At 42.3% G+C, this 21,498-nt stretch overlaps 1 protein-coding gene across 1 annotated transcript in view; it reads left to right on the forward strand.

The window, feature by feature from the left end:
- Window positions 1-14,313: 14,313 nt before the first annotated feature.
- chuk (component of inhibitor of nuclear factor kappa B kinase complex) overlaps window positions 14,314-21,498 on the forward strand; it is an 80,902-nt gene continuing 73,717 nt past the window's right edge. The window contains exon 1 of the mRNA XM_078530797.1: window positions 14,314-14,455. The gene's annotated coding sequence lies outside the window, so the exon portion shown is untranslated. The remainder of the gene's footprint in view (window positions 14,456-21,498) is intronic.

Below are 21,498 nucleotides of genomic sequence, written 5' to 3' on the forward strand. Positions count from 1 at the left end.
CCTCGCTCTTCCCATGATTTACCTTGGCTCCTGAGGCCAGTTCGAACTGGTCACAGATGTGGATCAGTCTGTGCACTGACAGCAGATCCGAGCAGAAGACGGCGACATCATCCATGTAGAGGGAGGCTTTGACCTGAGTGCCTCCACTGCCTGGGATCATCACTCTTCTTATGCCCAGATCCTTCCTGATGGACACAGCAAAAGGTTCTATGCAACACACAAACAGGACAGGGCAGAGAGGGCAGCCCTGCCTGACTCCAGATCTAAAAGGAAAGCTATCTGATTCCCACCCATTGATTGAGACTGCGCTACTGATGTTAGTGTTGAGCAGTTGAATCCAGTTGCGGATTCCCTCTCCAAACCCCATTTTGGAGAGCACATCTACCATGTAGGTATGCGATATTCTGTCAAAGGCCTTCTCCTGATCCAGGCTAATGAGGCAAGTGTCCACACCCCTGTCCTGCACATAGGCAATCGTATCCCCAAGGCTGTCAAAGATCTTCCTGCCGGGCACAGCGCAGGTCTGGTCAGGGTGGATCACCAATTCCAGAGCAGACTTGACCTGATTGGCAATGACTTTGGACAGAATCTTATAGTCCACATTCAACAGTGAAATGGGTCGCCAATTTCTAATTTCCTCCCTTTCTCCCTTGTGCTTGTAGATGAGGGTGATGATGCCTTTCCTCATGGATTCTGACATGCTGCCGGCCAGGAGCATACTCTCGTATACTTCTAGCAGGTCAGGGCTGATCCAGTCCCACAGGGCAGAATACAACTCAGCCGGCAAGCTGTCGCTTCTGGGAGTCTTACTCTTCTCGAAGGACTCAAGGGTCTTAGTCAGTTCGTCAGGAGTTAGCGGTTTGTCCCGGCTCTCTCGTGTACTGTCGTCTAAGACCTCCGTGATAGAGTACAGGAAGGACAGGGAGGCCACGCAGTCTGTGGGCTTCACGTCATACAACCCAGCATAAAAGGATTTGCTGATCCTCAAAATGTCAGACTGCGATAACTTTACTGAGCCATCTTCTTCCTTCAGGCTGCTGATCACAGAGCTCTCTCTGTGTACCTTTTGGAAGAAGAAATGTGAGCACGTCTCATCCCGCTCCACGGAGCGGACTCTGGACTGGAAGATGATCTTGGAGGCCTCCGAGGCAAAGAGCGAGGCTTGCTGGCTCTTCACCTCTTGGAGTTCCTCCTTGACATCGACCCCCATCGCCTGCAGCCGGAGCAGGTTCTGCATGTCTTTCTGGAGTCGAGACATTTCCCTCTGTTCCCTTCTAGCTTTCTGGACGCCTTTGAATATGAAAAACCTCTTGATGTTTTCCTTGATTGCTTCCCACCAGGGACTCAAAGAGAGGTTTCAGGGTTCTCCCAACAAGACAAAGACTTTATTCTACCTATATGCATATGGCAATACAGCTCAGGAGAGACTGTTCAATGAACAAAAGTTTGCTTTACATGCTAATACACTTTACAGTTGTGCTTGTTACTCAGGTATCCAGTCTGTTACACAAACAGTACTAGACAATTACAGTATCGATGCCTTATTAGGAGACTAGACTAGTCCCTGGTTGTAATAAATGCTTCCTTTGTAAAGCTAATGAAGTTCCTTCTGCACCTACGTTACAGTGACCCTGTCCCTTGTGAATGCAAACAGGTTCCCATTCGCAGCAATTATCTCTCTGTAACGCTAAACGAGTCTCTACTTTACACGCATTATCGTGGTTATGTCTCTTTGTGCAGCTAAACTGCTCAACTCTCCTCTCTGTGTCTTGAGCAGATTCTGAATTAAGCTTGAATTAAATGTTTTTAAATCATGCTTGACAAATTTATCTGAATTCTTTGAGGAGATAACAAACAGGATAGATAAAGGGGAACCAGTAGATGTAATATATTTGGATTTCCAAAAGGCATTCGATAAGGCACTGCACATAAGGCTACTTAATAAGATAAGAGGCTATGGTGTTGGGGGTAGTATATTAGCATGGTTAGAGGATTGGCTAACGAATAGAAGACAGAGTTGGTTTAAGGGGGGCATTTTCAGGATGGCAGCCTGTAACTAGTGCCACAGAGATCAGTGCTGGGGGCCACAATTATTTACAATATATATTAATGACTTGGATGAGGGAAGTGAATGTATTATCACCAAGTTTGCAGAATACACAAAAGTAGGTGGGAAGGCAAGTGGTGAGGATGACACAAAGAGTCTACAGAGGGATATAGCTAGATTAAGTGAGTGGGTAAAAATTTGGCAGATGGAATATAAGGTGGGAAAATGTGAGGTTATGCACTTTGGCAGGAAGAATAGTGGAGCTGAATATTATTTAAATGGGGCTGCAGCACAGAAGGATTTGGGGGTCCTCGTGCATGAATCACAAAAAGCTAACATACAAGTTCAGCAGGTAATAGGGAAGGCAACTGAAATGTTGGCCTTTATTTAAAAGGAAATAGAGTATAAAAATAAGGAAGTCTTACTAAAACTAAACAAGGCACTAGTTAGACCATACCCTAGAATACTGTGAACAGTTTTGGTCCCCTTAACTAAGGAAAGATATACTGGCATTGGAAGCAGTCCAGAGAAGGTTCACTCGGTTCGTCCCAGGTATGGAGGGATTTCCTTATGAGGAGAGGTTGAGTAAGTTGGGCCTGTACTCATTGGAGTTTAGAAGAATGGGAGGTGACCTTATTGAAACATTATAAGATTCTTAGGGGGCTTGACAGGGTAGATGCTTAGAGGTTGTTTCCCTTTGCAGGAGAGTCTAAGACCAGAGGGCATAATCTCAGAGTAAGGGGGTCGCCCATTTAAAACAGAGATGAGGAGGAATTTCTTCTTTCAGAGGGTAATGAATCTGTAGAATTCTTTACTGCAGGGGGCTGTAGAGGCTGGGTCATTAAGTATATTCAAGGCTGAAATACACAGGTTTTTAATTAGGAAAGAAATCAAGGGTTATGGGGAAAAGGCAGGAAAGTGGAGTTGAGGATTATCAGATCAGCCATGATCTCATTGAATGGCGGAGAAGACTTGATGGGCTGAATGGCCTACTTCTCGTACATCTTATGGTCTTGTGGTCACCCTTACATCAAGTTCCCGTCTACTGTGTACCTATATACCCTTCCACATATCTGTCCAGTTGTCTAATTACTTTCTGTACTTATGTACCCCTACAGAACTATGATAACTTTTTTCCAAAAATATACTTTATTCATAAAATTTGTAAGTATATGAAATGACCATTTGAAGTTGACATTACATAAAGTGCAAACCAAATCAGTTTCTTCCAATACTATATGTTACTCACTACATTTACAATTACATTAATATTTATAACATTCACTATATGTTAAGCATACAGCCCAAAGGTTTTTTGCCCCCTAGTTTCCAGACCCTTGGTGTACTAAGGCAGAATGACCTTAGATGGTGGCCTTTCCCCATTGTGCCTTTGCTGTGGCTGCCCCAATCTTGTGTGCGTCCCTCAGCACGTAGTCCTGGATTTTGGATTGTACCAGCCTACAATACTCAGTTGTGGACAACTCTTTGCACCTGAAGACCAGCAAGTTTCAGGCAGACCGATTAACTATCACTAACCTTTTCTCTTACAAGCTTTATATATTCATATCTCAGCTGCGCCCTGGCTGGCGCAGAGATCTCTTTTGGACTCTCATCATTTCAGTCACTCTGGCCTACACTGCATTCTCGAGAGAGTACCTGACTTCTAGCCACTCCTTCATCACTGATTATTAAGGGTTGGCTTGTTGGGCTGCCAATCAAAATTACTAACTTACATGAGGCATTTCTCAATGTGTGGCTCATAGTAACTACATTCTCAGTTTAGTTAAATCCTCTACTGGGCACTTTAAATGGAAATTATTCTTTTATTTGACATGCAAACTGCTATGGTAATGTGCTTCATGCCTCCATGTTGTCTTAAAGCTAATGTTATCTACAATGGTACACAATTTTGATGGCTGTTCAATCTGGTAATGCATCTAATTATCTTTATCAACATCCTAGATGTCTTTGGGTACCCCTGAGAGTTAACTATTTGTAATCTGAATGTTAGTTTATATCAGTAACAAAATATAAATTAAAACAAAATCCCTCTAGGCCAAAGAGGCAAAAACCTTAATATGTTAAAGTTGATTGAATGACACCTAGCCCTACCTCGCTACCACCACATTCGATTTGACAGCCACTTCAGTTTTAGTCGTTACAGAACTAGAACATTTTCCAGTTGAACATTAAGAAAACAAAATTGATCTTATTTGGCTCCTACTGAAACTCTTGTGCCCAACTCTATCCCTCCTCCCAGCTGTTTGCTTTGCCTGAACCAGATGAGCACAGTCCATATTTCTTCTTTGATCCTGAGCTGAACTTCAACCCTGATACTGTATCCGGTCTGTAATGTTACCTTCATTTTTCCCCACCCCCACTACACCAAAATCTTTATTCATATTTTCATAGCCCCAAGACTCAATTTCTCTAATGTTCTTTGTAATGGTCCCCTGACCTGCACCCTAACAATATAAATTGTCCAAAACTCATCAATCACATCTTGTCCTAGAATAATTTTTGCTCACTTATCACCTTCTATCCACCATGACCACCCTGTGTCCGGATGCACTGAATTCAAAATCCTTTCCTTGCTTCTAAAATCCTCTAGGACTTTTGTGTTGCAACTTGGTTTCCAGCTTTGTCCTATCACAACGAATTCCCTCAGCCCTTAGATCCTGCCCTCTGCGTATCCCACCCTAGTGTGCTGCCACCTCATCAATGGTAAAGCTTCAGTTGACTGTCTGGAACTCAGAACCTAAAATTCTCTCTGCTTTCAAAGCTTTTACCATTTACTTTTAAGTCTGTTATAATTTTAAGTGCTTTGAAATGTTTTATTACTCTAAAAGTGCTACATAACTGCAAGCTGTTATTACAATTTTGTCACTTAAATAACTTCCATGTTATTTGATATTTTCGGCTTCAGAAAAAAGCTGAGAATAAATACTTTTCAATTGGCTTGTGAATCATAATAGAAGCAGCCTACAGACACACAGTCTACCTAGAAAAGAAAGGGTCTATTTGGAGATTAGTAAGTAAGTAATTAACCATTGTCCACAAAAGACCATAGTAAAGCTACAGTAATATGTGCAAGACCAGCATGTATCAGTTGCAGTGTGCAGTCAGCAGCTCCTGATTATATTGCAGACAGAACTCAGCCTAATCAACCAAGGTGTGGTAAGATTTCATCAAAATGAAAATGAGTGTTCAGTTGTATAGACAAATTGGGTGTGGTGTTTCAATTGAGTGATGAATCATTTTCTTGTGTATGATGTGTAGAAAGTTTGTAAATCCATATTTTAAAAATATGTTTACTTTTCCTAAAGCACAAAAGAAATCTATACCTGGGCTGACTGAAGATTACATGCAGACTTTGTACAAAAATAACTAATATGATAAGAGAGTGTGATCAGTGGCAGTAATGTATGTTATATTTCTCAACTCAATATTTGAGAGAATACAAGGTTGAAATTAATTCAGAGTTTTAATGATGCAGAGAAGTATGACTGCAAAGCTCACCCTATTTGTAAGGTTAGGACACACTGATTCAGTTAATGCTTTCCACTTACTTGCCATTATTTACTCCTTTATTACACGTACAGAACATATGAATGTTTAATATCTGTAAGGAGACAACATTTCTTCCTCAAACCACACCAGTTGCAGACACGTAAACAGACATTACAGCCGATGACCAAAAGCTTGGTCAAATAAGTAGGTTTCAAGGAATACTTTAAAAGAGGACTGAGAGACGGAAAGGTTTAGGGAAGGAGTTCCAGAGTATTGGGCCTAGGCAGCTGAAGGCATGGCCATGAATGGCAATTATAAATGAGGCTGCTCGAGAGGCCAGAATTAGAAAGTTGCAGAGTTGTGGGGCTGGAGGAAGGTTATAGATAGGGAGTGGTGAGGCCAAGGAGAGATTTGAAAGTAAGGATGAGAATTTTAAAATTGAGATATTGCTGAACTGGGAGTTAATGTCAGTCAGCAAGCAAACAGCTGATGGGTTACTGGAACTTGGTGAGAGTTAGGACAAGGGCAGCATGAATATCGTGTGCCAAGCATTATAAAGCTTGTCACACATTAATCCAAAAACAACAATATCTATTGCACAACATCAGAAAGCTGTAAGATGAAAATTTACCATTGGAGATATTTTCAGTTGAAGGCTTTACATATTCCTATTATGGTCGTCTGTGTGCTAATTGAGTGGACCAATAAACATTACTATTTTACACCAAGAAAATAGTAGCCAGAAGGAATTTTACAAGAATATATTAAGCATTCAGTGACAATTACTCCCAACATAATTCCAAGGCTATCGTTTGAACTCTTTCCAGCTATATGCAGTCAAACACTTAACTGATATTTATGGGATATACAAGGGGTAATTTTTTTTATCTTAAATATTTTACATGGTTTCTAAGACTTCTATTTTGCACCCAAAATGTACTTGAAATTGCATTGGTTAGGTTAGGCTTCAAACTTCTGCTAAAATTCATTGATGTAATCACATCAGGGGTGATGGTAGCAATGGCAATGGTAATTTCACTAGACTAATAATCTAGAGGCCCAGGCTAATGCCCAAAGGGAATGGGTTCAAATCTCACCACAGCAGCTGGTGGAACTTAAATGGTTCAAGGTCAATTAGGGATGATAACTGTGGAAGAGTAAAATACGTCTGCAGGACAACTAAGGGTTAAACGGTTAAAACCATAGTGGAATACTACAGCACAGTTCCCTCTTTTCAGCTAGCAGGCACATACCTGAAACTGCCAGCTAATTGAGCAGGAATGTATTCCTTGATGTAAATGCAGCTGACAATAGTTTTATCAGCAAAAAGAAGCATTTTTAATATGGGGATCCAGTCATCCAACTGAGTAACCTGATTTAAGGTAATTGAAAATGACTTAAAAAAACTACACTGGACCATTTACACAAAAATACAATACTGCAGATGTTAAAAATCTGAAATAAAAATACAGAGAAATACTCAGCCAGTCTGGCAGTATCTGTGGAGAGTTAATGTTTCAGGTTAATGATGAGATGCTGCTAGACCTGCTGACTAGTTTCAGCATTTTCTGTTTTTTATTAATTCTGATCCATTTAATAGTTTAATTGGTGTAGACCCAGTTCTGGAGTAGAATTATAGAATGGCTACAGCACAGAAGGAGGCCGTTCAACCCTTTGTGTCCATGCTCGGGCTCTGCAAGAGCAAATCAACTAGTCCCCACCCTTTCTCCCTAGTCCTGCAAATTTTTCTCTTCAGATAATTAGTCAGTGGCCTTTTGAAAGTTATGAGTGAATCAGCCTGCACCACACACTCAGGCAGTGCATTCTTTACCCTATACACATGTGTAAAAAAAGTTTCTTCATTTTGCCTCTGGTTCTTGTGTCGTTTACCTTAAATCAGTCTCTTTTGGTTCTTAACCCTTCTGCCAATGGGAAAAATGTCTCCTTGTTTACTTTGTCCAGACCCCTCAAGGAATTTTGAACACCTCTATCCAATCTTCTCACAAACTCTCTTCTCTAGGAGAACAACCTTAGCTTCACTAATCTATCTATGTAACTGAAGTCCCTTATCCCTGGAATAATTCTTGTAAATCTTTTCTGTGCTCTCTCTAATGCCTTCACATCCCCCCTAAAGTGTGGGGCCCAGAATTGGACACAACACTCCAGCTGAGGCCAAATCAGTGTTTTACAACGGTTCACCATAACCACTTTACTTCTGTACTCCACACCTCTATTTATAAAGCCCAGGATCCCTTGTGCCTTGCCACCTTCAATGACTTGTACAAATATAACCCCAGGTCCCTCTGCTCCTGCAGCCCTTTTAGAATTGTGTTGCTTATTTTATATTGCCCCTCCTTGTTCTTCCTACCAAAATGTATCACTTTCTAATTATCTGCATTAAATTTCATCTGCCACCATATCTATCTATTCCACCAGCCTGTCTATGTCCTCTTGAAGTCTTTCAGCATTCTCCTCACAGTTCACAATACTTCCAAGTTTTGTGCCATCTGCAAATATATCTTCCTCCAGTTTGAAAATCAAATGTTTACCACAACTTTGTTTCCTGTCATGGGGAGATGGCGGCAAGTGATAATATCACAGGCCCAGACTAATGATCTGGGAACATGGGTTCAAATCCTGCCATGGCAGCTGGTAGAATTTAAATTTGATTAATAAATCTGCAAAATAAAGCTTGTCTCAGTAACGGTGACCGTGAAACTATTAGTGATTGTTGTAAGAACCCATCTAGTTGGGGAAGGAAACCTATCATCCTTGCCTGGTCTGACTAAGTGTGACTCCAGACCCCCAGTGATGTGGTTGACTCTTAACTGCCCTCTACAAGGGCATAGCAAGTCAGTCAGTTCAAGGGCAATTAGGGATGGGCAACAAATACTATCTTTGCCAGTGATGTCCACATACCATGACAGAATAAAGGAAAAAAAGCCAACTTTGTATCCATGCTGCCACCAGGAAGGAATAGGAAAATTTTCTAAGATCACTGCAATAACTCCAAGGGCAGAGTTTTACCCTTGACATGTGGGCCTGCGCCTGGCACGCCCATGGGTGAAATAAAGCATGTTGATGTCAGACAAGTGTCCCAACATCAACGCACACTCTCGCGATATTTCACTAGGCGGGAGCGCGATGAAGATGGAAGCGTGCCCACCATTAATTAAGTGGCCAGTTAAGGCCCTTGAGAAACCAAATGTCTCCAAGTTTACGTAGCCTGTGCGATTTTCAGGCCGTCGTGCGGGCAAAACGGGCAGGTGGGCAGGTCACAAGTTGCAAAACCTCATCCATGGGCAGGATGAGAGGGGTCACTGGGCTTGACAAAGAGAATAGCGGGTAGTTTTGGATATCACTTGCTGCTGTTTGCTTCTGTGAACAGGACAGCTTCATTTGGCTTCAACGCTGCTTTCAGAGCATTTAGAGGCTTCAGTTCAGGGCTCAGTATTGTCTTCCAGGCCCTTCGAGGATTCACACCATGTGAGGCCTTCCAGGTATCAGACAGACTTCCCTTACCCTGGTAATGGGGATTGTGGTTTCCGCTGAAGGCACTTCTGCTGAGGAGGAGAGGGCCAGAACGGGGAAGAGGCCAGGTGTCCCTATTCAGCTTCCAGGGGAGCGACCTGTGGGAGGAGAGGCGTAGGCACAAGGGGCGCAGGGCCAGCAGGAAGTCCAAGGCAGAAGGGGCCGCAGAAGACGCCACTATCCTGCTTCCAGGGTTTGCAGGCGGCGATGCAGCTACCTCAATATGTCCGAGGCGCAATGCCAAAGGAGGCACCATCTCTCAAGGGAGACAGTGACCTCCATCTGTCAGAGGATCGACCCTGAGATCAGCTCTGACTGTGTGGGTGGACACCCCATGCCAGTGGCTCTGAAGGTCATGGTAGCCCTAAACTTCTGTGACTCTGGCTCTTTCCAGGGCTCAGTGGGGGATCTGTGTGAAGTTTCCCAATTAGCTGTCCACAGTTGTGTCAAACTGGTGATAGAAGCTCTGTTCAGCCATGCATTGACTTTCATTGATTACTGTATGGATGAAACCAGGTAGGCAGAGCAAGCCAGAGGCTTCGCAGTAATTGCTGGGTTCCTCTGTATCCAGGGTGCCTTCAACTGCACACATGTGGCCATCAAGGCACCAGCGGGTGAGCAGGGAGCCTTCGTCAACAGAAAGAGATTCCACTCCTGAACGTGCAGATAGTGTGTGATCACAGGATGCAGATTCTGCAAGTCTATGCAAGGTACCCTGGCAGCTCCCATGATGCTTACATCCTGAGACACTATCAGGTGCTGAGGCTCTTTAGTGCTCCAGCCCGGCTGGATGGATGCTGGGTGACAAGGACTATCCGCTCAAAAGGTGGCTCATAACACCTCTCTGCCACCCAAGAACAGAGGCCGAGCAGTGGTACAGCAGGAGCCATGCCTCCAAAAGGGCGGTGGTAGAGAGAACAATAGGTCTTCTCAAGATACACTTCCGATGCCTGGACCATTCAAGGGGCACACTGCAATACCCCCCAGATCGTGTGTCACTGATAGTGGTTGCATGCTGCGCTCTACACAATCTGGCACTGGAAAGGGGAGACACAATGGAGGAAGAAGATCTTGACGCAGCTGCACAGGCAACAGACGATGACTCCAGTACTGAGTTAGAGGATGAGCACGCTCAGGAGAATGCTGAGGGCATAGATGCAGACCTCCAGGGAGGCAGGGACATGCAGGAAGCTTTGATCCAATGGTCCTTCAGCTAGCCTACCAAATAAGAACCACCGCCACATGCCAGGGCTGTAGGCTCCATACTCTATCCCTGACAGGACCAGTTCCTTGGTCAACAACATACACTATGTACCAATGCAATAAAGTTTAAGGATTCACACGTCCATCATAAGATTATGGCTTACCCTGCACCTACAGAGCAAATGAAGCACCCAGAGCCCAGCTGCAAAAAAAAATCTCATTTACTTCTGAGTGACAAACATTGCAGAAGTTAACATTAACCAGTGTTTTACATCATACCATTAAAAAAAACAGAAAAGTGAGGGAAATGAATATCACCCATGATCAGGCCGTGTTGTGTTTAAGGTGCTTTAAATTTTTGCTTGCGAGTGCTACATCTAGGTGCTTCCCCCACCTCGCTCGCAATGGCGACAGCCTGCTCACTCTGCTGTCTTGTTGGCCTTGATGACCTTGATGGGCGTCTGCTGGCCCGGGGAGCCTGTGCTGGCCCTGCCTGGAAGGAAGCGGCCAGTGCCATGGCTGGCATTTCCCCAGTTGCTGCAGTCTCATCAGATGCCACTGTCACTGGCAGAGGGGTGGAGGAGCTGCTGCCGTCATCCAGAGCACCCTGAGAGGAGCCTGCAGAGCCGACAGGCAACTCATGCGCCAACGTCAGGTCGCTCTGAACCTCCTTGCTCACAATTGATGGGCGGGCGCTTAGCTGGGATACTGGGTGCCCAATCCATCTCCCACATTGACCAGCTGAGCCCCTGGAAGAGCCTCTCCAAGAGAGTCACTGCTCTCTCCATGAGGAGGCATTGTGCTCAGCCATGAAGGTCAACGCAGTGCTTATGCTGCGCATGGACTCCTCCACAATGGACACCATGGCATGCATTCCCTCAGGTATCTCTGCCAGATCCTCCTGCACACCCTGCTGGACATCCAGCAGCAACTGCCTCATGGGCGACTCCAGAGGCCCATCATCAGCCATCGACTGAACGTTGTCCTGGTCCCCAGCAGTCCCCCGACTGCCAGCGCCCTGGGCACTCTCTGCCTCTGCCTGCAAGCCAAGCGAGTGTGAAGTGCCCTCACCAATGTGCACCGAGATACTAGACGCCGATCTTATGCCCACTGAGGTGCTCGTATCTGCGCTGGTGCCTGTTTGACAGAGCGGGTGTGACGCTGGTGCGTGCTGGTCCTCAGGGGTCAGGGATGGGCCTTCAGGCTCCTCCTAACGAAGGGCTGCTGGCTCCTAAAAGGGAGAAGAAGGACATGTCATTAGTTTAAGTCATTAGATTGTCAGTGTGCATGCCTGGCACCCTGATGAGACAGAGATCTGCCTCATGGTGCCCTCGTCTTTCCATTATCAATGGGCATTCCAGGTTCGAGGCTCACATCAATACACAGACTACACTGGAATGGTTGCAAAAAACCAAATTCTCACCTCAGTACACTGCACTCTTACCTCCCTCTGGCACCCCAACCTCACTGCGGCTGCTTGACCGAGGTGCATGGTGCCTCTCCACGTCACATAAAATCGCGGTGTGCTGCCGATCGCAGGTTTGCAGTCGGCTTCCTGACAACCCGCACCCACCCCTGCTGAGCACCCCTGCCAAGGGTAAAATTCTGCCCCAGGTTCCAAGTACAAAGGCCATTTAGACCACGTTGCTTTATGAGTTACAAAGTGCTACATAACAGGTTGTCAGCAAAGTTAGAGCCCAAGGAATAAAAGGGAGAGGTTTTATCTTATTCTTTCAGAGGATGTGGATGTTGCTGGATGCCAGCATTTATTACCCATCCCTCATTAACCTTGAGAAGGTGGTGGTGAGCCACCTTCTTGAACTGCTGCACCAGATGGACTGCAGCAGTTCAAGAAGGTGGTTCGTCACCACCTTCTCAAGGGCAATTAGGGATTGACATGAAATCTTGCCTGTGATGCTCACATCCCATGAAAAAAATTAAGAAAAACTCTCCCTTTTATTCCATGGACTCTAACTTTGCTGACAACCTGTTATGTGGCACTTTATCAAATGCTTTTTGGAGTGCATGCACATCACATCGACCACATTACCCCTCATTAACTCTCTACTACCTAAAGAAAAATTGGTTTAATTATTTTTAAAACTTGCCTACTAGTACCTCCTATACTGAAAGAAGATGAACATAATTTCAGGAGCATTCTCAAATGGCTCAATCGGCAGATTTTGCAATTTTATTTTTGGAGCAGGTCCAGTTTTCTGAGTGGGATCTAATTTGGCTGAATTGATTCTTGAACCAGCGTAAAAGATAATTGCAAACATGACTTTAAGTGGCTTTGTGTGTAATGCACCTATATTTTAAATTCCCTGATTATTTGCTATGATTTTGCCCATTCTGCCCTGCTTGCCCTGGAATCTGGGCATCAAGCTAGCTGAGATAACCGAAAATTCCTCCAAATTTTGTTCCTGGAGCAAGTTAAGCTGCGTTGTAACAATGCACAAGACCAGTGTGGAAGTTATCAATGTGCAATTCAGAGGGAACCTCAGAGGAGACATTCAGCCAGAAGCTGAGGTGTTCAAGCAATCATTCCATTGACATTTGTGAGTCCGTTTTGTGTGCATTTTCCTTTCCTATCCCTGTGGAATTCAGCTAATTTGCTTGTTTTCCCCCTCTTTTTCTTTCAGTTTTGATTTCAGTTTGTCAGCGGTTCAAGGCAGCTCACCACCACCTTCTCAAGGGCAATTAGGGATGGGCAATAAATGCTGGCCCAACCAGTGAAGCCCACATCCCATGAATGAATAAAAATAAAGATCACTCTGAGTCAGAAGGTTGTGGGCTCAAGTCCCATTTCAGGATTTGAACACAAGAATCTATTAATTAATGACACATTCATTGCGGCACTATCTTTCGAACAAGATTTTAAACTGAGGCCCTGTCTGCCGCCTCAGATGGGCGTAGAAAATCCCTTGGGACTATTTTGAACAAGAATACGGGAGTTATCTCCAGTATCCTGGCCAATATTTATCCCTCAATCACAAAATTAGATAATGTGGTCATTATCACATTGCTGCTTGTGGGATCTTGCAGTGTGCAAATTGGCTGCCATGTTTCCTACATTATCAAAGTGACTTAAAAAATAGGGTTGCCAAATGTGATTAAATGTATTCCTGGAGGTTTCATCACATGACTTGCCCCCACACTCTATTAATTGGCCAACCCATCCGTCCTTGTGATGCACTGCTTTCCTTTGCCAATTGGAAAGCAAAAGGACTCATTACCCAGTTGGATGACGCTTGAATGTTAGCCAAACACCTGTTGTAAGGTTGTATGTTGTCTCATGAAGAGGTCTATGGGCTTGTGTGGTTGAACAATAACTGTTTATTAAAAACACATTGCTATATACATACATATAGGATACAGTCCTGACTAGGTGCTATCTTCATGCTTCTATCTGACTCACCACTACACTCTACTACTCCCATGTGACTCTACATCATAATGTGCTCGGTACTATTTTCTAAGTCTCAGATTAATCTTTACAGTCCCGAACGCCCTAATACTACAACAACCTTTCCCCTCCACATCCCCTCACCATCGCCGTTTCCAAATGGAGACTAATTTTCAGCTCCTGGCGACTCCAGGCCAATGCTGGAGGGTCGGCAACCGTATTAAAGAAAATACTTAATTGGCTGTAATGTGCTATGGGTCTTTTTTTTACTTTTCAGTTCTTGAGGAGGATACAAGTGGCAAAGGCTGATTGATTATTCTCTTGACTGATGCTGAATATCACAATGCCCCGTTTGCAGCCGCTTAACTTTTGCGATAGGATTTGCACAATGTTGCTTTTTCTCATCTGCACCCTGCCTTTCTCCGAACACGTGTCTGGACGCCCGCCCCTTGACATCATCAGAGGCGCTGAAGATGCAACTGTCAATTAGTCATGGGGGCGGACCTTGTGCGGTGGTGGGCGGGGCACAATACTGCGCAGGCGCCGTACGTTAAACAATGTCGGTCAGAAAAGAACTACAACTCCCAGCATTCTTTGGGTTCGCCCGGTGTCGCAGCTGCGTGTTCCTGACCAAGATAGATAGGCTGATCAAAAAAACAAACTATTTTCTCTTTTAAAGAATATTCAATGCTTCCGTCTCGAAATTTAATCATTTCTGCCTTCCAGGAAACGTTTTTTTTCCTCTGCTAAACTTTAAGGTAGGTATCCTAACGAGCTCCTGGTTTGGCTGTTGAAGTTTTTTTTTTATTAAAGTAAGGCCTAACGTGTCATTCGCTTCCATCAGCTTAGCATCAAATGGTTGCCTTGGAAAATATGCCTCCCTGAAAGTAGTTCAGGATAACACGACACTTTGGCAGGTTTTTCCGCCATTTCTTGCTTTCAGCGGTTCTAGAAATTTATGTGGACATTCTGAGGCAGGACGGTGTAACTTATGGTGCCACAGTAATGCAATCAACTCTTTGCCCGGACCTGACCCGAGGCCCATGTCCAAGTGTAGTGATTAATGTTGACTGACCAAGCCAAGTTTCTTTTAATTCTAACAGACACTGGGATTTCTTTTAAACCAGTACTTTGAGCATGGTATTGTACAATCGCTTCAATTTACAACTTGCCCACTGGTTTATGAATGACATGTCAAATTTTGTTTTGGTATCATGCACAGTTAAAGAGATGAAAGGGCTGATTTTCCTCTGCTTTGAGTCCAGGACATGTTATTTTTGGGCATAGTACACAAGAAAACAGAGCAGACATCTGTATGGCCATTTATGCTGCCTTGGGATTTTTACAGCTTTTCTTGGTTGCTGCAATAGCCCCATAATCTATTTAACCTGCAGTTATTTTCATTTTTTTTGTCTTTCATTTTTAATGATTGGAAAAATGTGATGTATTTGCATTCAAGTTACAAAGTAGGGCATCCAGTTGCTGTCAGGTGCAAAGTTGTCCCTCCAACCTGCATCATGATATATAGCAAGTATATTGGGCAAACTACAGTTTGTGATGGTTTAGACACGAAATGTAATGAAGGCTATGAAAACTGAGTACAACACACAGTATTGGATGTCATAACAGTAGTAGCATTTGTCAGGACATAAGAGTGCACGAACAGGAGTAAGCCATTCAGTCCCTCAAGCTTGTTCTGCCATTCTATGAGATCATAACTAATCATGCCTTACTTCCATTCAACTGCCCTGGCTCCACATCCTATTATACTTTTCTAGCAAAATCTTATTAGTTTTGGACATATAATTATTAATTGAACTGGCATCTGTTGCTTTTTGTGGTAGAGTGTTTCTCACTTAATATTTATTTGATTTGAAGTTCAGAAGTGTTCTTTAGTATTTGCGTTTCAACCCAAACTTTATGTGGAAAGGATGGTATGGATTAGCACTTTTTTTGTTGGAGCAATTCTATGAAACCAGTGTAAAAGATTGCTGAATTTTAAGTGTAAATTATCTCAACATAACTCAAGTTTCCTTGATCTTTTACGTTAGTCTAAAAGACGTCTTGCTAGAAGTCGACCATGTCCTCAGACTTGTTAACCATAATTGTAAGTTTCTGCTAAATGCGATTATTTGCAGGCCTTCAAGAAGGTTCTGAAAATTAAGCCTTTTTCAGGAACAAGGACACAAATAGGCATGTTTTGAAAGCTTCAAAATAGTTTTTTATTTATGAAGAAACTGACTCCTGTACACCAATATAACGCAACATTTTGTATAGGTTTTTAAAGTCCTTTCAGTTAGTCGTTTGATAGTACAGAACTTGCGTATTGCTGAAAAAATAGACTTATTATTGCCTCCAAGCCCATTGCGAGTCCTTCTAACCATCTTAAATTGGTTGTTCAGTGTAATTCCTAGCACGCTGAGGATTATTTAGCAAATCTTGGCCAATCGTGGAATCATGTCTAATGTTGGACAGTCTAGTTTTGAGTTTTGCAAACATGGATTGGTTGGTTACAGCCCATACTTCACAGTGGTGCATTTGCATGTACTGGAAGCTACTGATCTTTGGGTCCTGATCTTTGCAGACAGAAAGAACATGTACACAGATTGTGCCTCTTTCAGCTAAACAGAATAAGTGACAGCCACTTGCTGGTTCATTCACAGGCAATGTCTTGACCAATCAAAGTTAAGCTGCCTGGTTTAAATTTTAAAACAATGCTTGGCAGTTAACTGGCAGCCACCATTAACTGCTGCATTCTCAGTGGCAATGGCTCTACCAATCAGGGTCCACTTCCCAACTAATCAGCACTCTCTTTACATACAGAATAAATTGTTATTCTCTTTACATTTGGCATTCTTGTGAATTGCCTTGATGAGTGCAAGATGAAAAGCGTTGTCAAAACATGTCCCTCTTTTCAGTAATACTCCTTTTCAGTCATTTAAAATTGGGTTATTTAACAGTTGCTGGACTAGACACTGATTAAAATGCTTAGGTTTTGTGTTAAATGCATTTCCAGCTGAATTAATCAGACTGCACCAACTCTTAATTATATGAAGAATTATGTTCTTAAAATGCTGGCTCATGGTAGATTTTACTTTTGGTGATATGCAAATGAGTTTGAGGAAAAATACTTCTCAAAACTAGTGTAATTAGCACCCAGTCGCTGATTGTGCTCAAAGCAAGAATTCTACCCCCTTAAAGTTCAAACATTATTGTTGATATCCCTGAAAGTTTCTGATTGATCATTCCTGACTTTTCTAGCTGCTATTTAATGATGTTTTGTGGCATGGTTGAGAGAAATGTCACACAAATTGAACCAACAAACAATAATTTATAACCAAATGTTACTCAGCCAAGCAGATATTAACAGCAAGGTTTTGGATGGAGAAAGGGGAAATCCGAGTGTGAAAGCTGAGCAGTCCTTTTGTGGACATAAACTCTTCTAAGAACCTGTCCCTCCTCTAGCAGAATGCATCACTTCCTCACATTAAAAGTGACTGGAGTAGCAGATATTAACAGCAGGGTTTTGGCTGGAGAAAGGGGAAATCCGAGTGTGAAAGCTGAGCAGTTCTTTTATGGACATAAACTTTTCTAAGAACCTGTCCCCCTCCTCTAGCAGAATGCATCACTTCCTCACATTAAAAGTGACTGGAGTAGCAGATATTAACAGCAAGGTTTTGGCTGGAGAAAGGGGAAATCCGAGTGTGAAAGCTGAGCAGTTCTTTTGTGGACATAAACTTTTTTAAGAACCTGTCCCTCCTCTAGCTGAATGCAGCACTTCCTCACATTAAAAATGGTTGGAGTATCTATGGGTCATATTACACTGCAAGTAAATGACCATTGGCCTCCACCCAGAACTAAAATAGCAGTCTTGGGCTTATTGGTGGAGTCTCAGTGCAAAATATTTGCTCCTCAATATCTCTCATTTTCCTGCAAAAAGAATATGCATAATGTTGGCTTTAACGGTATGAGATGTATTAAGAGGTATTTATGGGTTGGAAGCGAAAGAGGTGCCAGAAATAATTTGGGTAGAAATTAATTTTAAGGTCAACAAAATAATAATTAAAAACTTCCAGCTTGTGTAGGTGAACAGGATAGAAAGCTACTTAAGCAAATAAGAAAGGCAGTTGGGAATTAGCACTCAACAGTTATGGAAGATGTTCTGCAGTGGTGAAATAGGCAACGTGAAAGAGTAAAGGAAAAATGCATATTGTAAAGGACAAGAGTCGGTAACAATAGATGGATGGATTGCAGGTCTTCTGAACATAAACTTGGATATAGGTTTCCTCTAGAAATTCAAAAATGTGCAGGATTAATTATTCACAAATAAAGATTGGTTAAATAAATTTGGATTAGTAATCAAAAACATTTAGAGGTTGGCAAAATATCTTTACAAAGAAAATCAATAATAATGTGGACTGTATTAGAAATACGAGATCAACAAGGAGTGGAGTACCTGGCTCCATAAATACAGGGACTGAAGGATAGTGAAACTCCAGTATCCAAAAAAAAATAATGTAAAGTTAGGTTGCTTTTTTTGGGATGCTGTCAATTCTCATCTTGATTGTGCGGCCTCCCTATGGTTATAATAAAGTACCAGCAACGAAAAATTGAGTTCAGCTCCCACTATGGCTCATTGTGAAACTGAGTTAAATAGCGTGTTATGACGAGGTGAGAAGGGGTGAACTGGCTCCCATTTATGCAAACTCCTTGGTTGGTCACAACAAAAGCTTAAGTTTCTTTTTATGAGGATATGCCTTTTCCAAATCAGAATATATTTAACTATTTGAGCTGTGAGCAATAAGGAGGCAATCAAACAAGGTTTTCTTGAGTCAGAGAAAGAGCAAATTTATTAACTAAATAATAAAGACGCAACTTCAAGCATTAGGGCCCACACACGCACACGTGCAAGTGTGCACAAACAAACACACACATGTATCAGATATAAGGGCAGTTAGAGTCCAATAAAAAAAGTAAAAGAATATACGGTTAAATGTCCTTTTAATGTCCTTGGGGTGTAGATTTTAAACGTTGCGGCCAATTTAGGTTAGCTGTTTTCTTGGATGCAGTCAGATGTAGATGTTGCAATTATTATGAGATCTTGATTTGCTGTAGGCTGCTGGTAGAGTTGGCTTCTTGAACTGGGCAACATGCTTATCCCAAAAGACGGAGAGAGAGAGAGAGCCCTAATCTTATTTCCTCTGCTGAAAACTTTCTGGACACCGCCTGTGTCATTTGCAATCTCTCTCTAGTGGCTGGTAACCTTGCCTTGAAATACTTCACCCATTGTGTTTTTCCAAGAGGCTTTGGGTCAGTGTGTCTGTGGTGGCCATTGCTTCAGTACCCATTACTTTGCATTTTTAATGTCACTTCTTTAGACAGTTACGAATTTCGATGGGTGTCTGGATTATAGGAAATGTCTCTCTCTTCACAAGTTGAAAAATCATTTTTTCAGAAATAAAGGGGCATTGCCTCATAACAAGCTCTACACATTGGCTTGATTGTGTTAGCCATGGCTCAGTGGTAACACTCTCCTGTCAATCAGAAGATTGCTGGTTCAAGTCCTGCACAAGGGACTTTTGAGCATAAAATCTAGGCTGACACTCCAGTGTGAAGAACAAGGGAAGTTATCTCTGGTATTGAAGCCAATGGTTATCCCTTTAACAACATCTAAAATCATACGAATATACGAATTAGGAGCAGGAGTAGGCTACTCAGCCCCTCAAGGCTGCTCTGCCAAGCAATAAGATCATGGCTGATCTGATTTTAACCTTATATTCCTGCTGACATTTCCCCGATAACATTTCACCCTCTTGCTTATCAAGAATTTATCTACCTCTGCCTTAATATTATTCAAGGACTTTGCTTCAACCACCTTTTGAGGAAGAGAATTCCAAAGTCTCTCAACCCGCTGAGAGAAAAATATCCTCATCTGTGTCCCAAATTGGGGACCTCTTATTTTGAAACAGTGACCTAGAGTTCTAGGGTCTCCCACAAGAGGAAATATCCTTTCCACATTCACCCTGTCAAGTCCCATCAGGATCTTTTATGTTTCAATCACGTTGCCTCTTACTCTTCTAAACTCCAGTGAATATAAGCCTAAGCTGTCCAACCTTTCCTCATAAGACAACCTGTCTATTCCAGGTATTAGTCTAGTCAACCTTCTCTGAACTGCTTTCAACACATTTGCATCATTTCTTAAATAAGACCAATACTGTACACAGCACTCCAGATGTGGCCTCACTAATGCCCTGTATAACTGAAGCATAACATCCCTACTCTTGTATTCAATTCTCCTAGCAATAAACAATAATATTGCATTAGCTTTGCTAATTACTTGCTGCACCTGCATACTCATTTTTTGTGATTCATGCACTAGGACACCCAGATCCCTCTGCATCCTAGAGCTCTGCAATCTCTCACTGTTTAGATAATATGCCTCTATTTTATTTGTCTTTTCTACATTATACTCCATTTGCCAGATCTTTGTCCATTCACCTAACCTATCTATATCCTTTTTTTAGCCTCCTTATATCCTCTTCACAACTTACTCTCCTACTCACCTTTATGTCATTAGCATATTTAGCAGCCATACCATCGTTTGCTTCATCCAAATCATTTATATAAATTGTAAAAAGTTGAGGCTCTAGTACTGATCCCTGTGGCACACCACTCGTCACATCCTGCCAACCAGAAAATGAACCATTTATGCCTACTCTGTTTTCTGTTACCTAGCCAATCTCCTATCCATGCCAATATGTTACACCCCTACACCATGAGCTATAATTTTCCGTGGTAACCTTTGATAAGGCACCTTTTCAAATGCCAACTGAAAATCTAAGTACAGCACATCCACCAGTTCCCCTTTATCCACAGCACCTGTTACTTCTTCAAAGAACTCCAATAAATTGGTTAGACATGATTTCCCTTTCACAAAACCATGTTGACTGCATAATTACCTTGAATTTACCTAAATACCCTGTTAGAACCTCTTAACTAATAGCTTCTGACATCTTTCCTATGACAGATGTTAAGTCTATTGTTTCCTGCTTCCTGTCTCCCCCCCTTTTTTGAATAAAAGAGTTACTTTAGCTATTTTCCAATCTAATGGAACCTTCCCCAAATCTAGTTAATTTTGGAAAATTAAAATCAATGCATCAACTATCTCACTAGCCACTTTTTTTAAGATCCTAGGATGAAATCCATTAGGACCGGGGGACTTGTCAACCAGCAGTTTCCACAATTTGCTAAGTACTACTTTCCTGGTGATTGTAATTTTCTTGTGTACCTCCCTCCCAATTCATGACTTACTGCTATCTCTGGGATGTTACTTGTATCCTCTATAATGAAGACCGATGCAAAATACCTATTGAATTCATCTGCTTATTTTCCATTATTAAATACCCAGACTTACTTTCTAAAGGACCAATGGTCACTTTGTTAACTCTTTTCTTTTTTCTATAGATATCTATAGAAACTCTTACTGTCTGTCTTTACATTTCTAGGTACTCTAATTTTTCCCTCCTTATTAATCTTTTAGTCATTCTTTGCTGTTTTTTATATTCTGTCCAATCTTCGTACCTGCCACCCATCTTTGCACAATTATATTCTTTTTCTTTAAGTCTGATACTATCTTTAAATCTTTTAGCTAACCATAAATGGTGGATCCTCCCCATGGTGTTTTTCTTTCTTGTTGGAATGTATCTATTCTGTGTATTCAGAAATGTCCCTTTAAATGTCTGCCACTGGGCCCCACTGACTATCCATTAATCTAAATTGCCAGTTCACTTTGCTAGCTCTG

The sequence above is a fragment of the Cetorhinus maximus genome, chromosome 27 (assembly GCF_964194155.1).
Source record: "Cetorhinus maximus chromosome 27, sCetMax3.hap1.1, whole genome shotgun sequence".
NCBI lineage: Eukaryota > Metazoa > Chordata > Chondrichthyes > Lamniformes > Cetorhinidae > Cetorhinus > Cetorhinus maximus.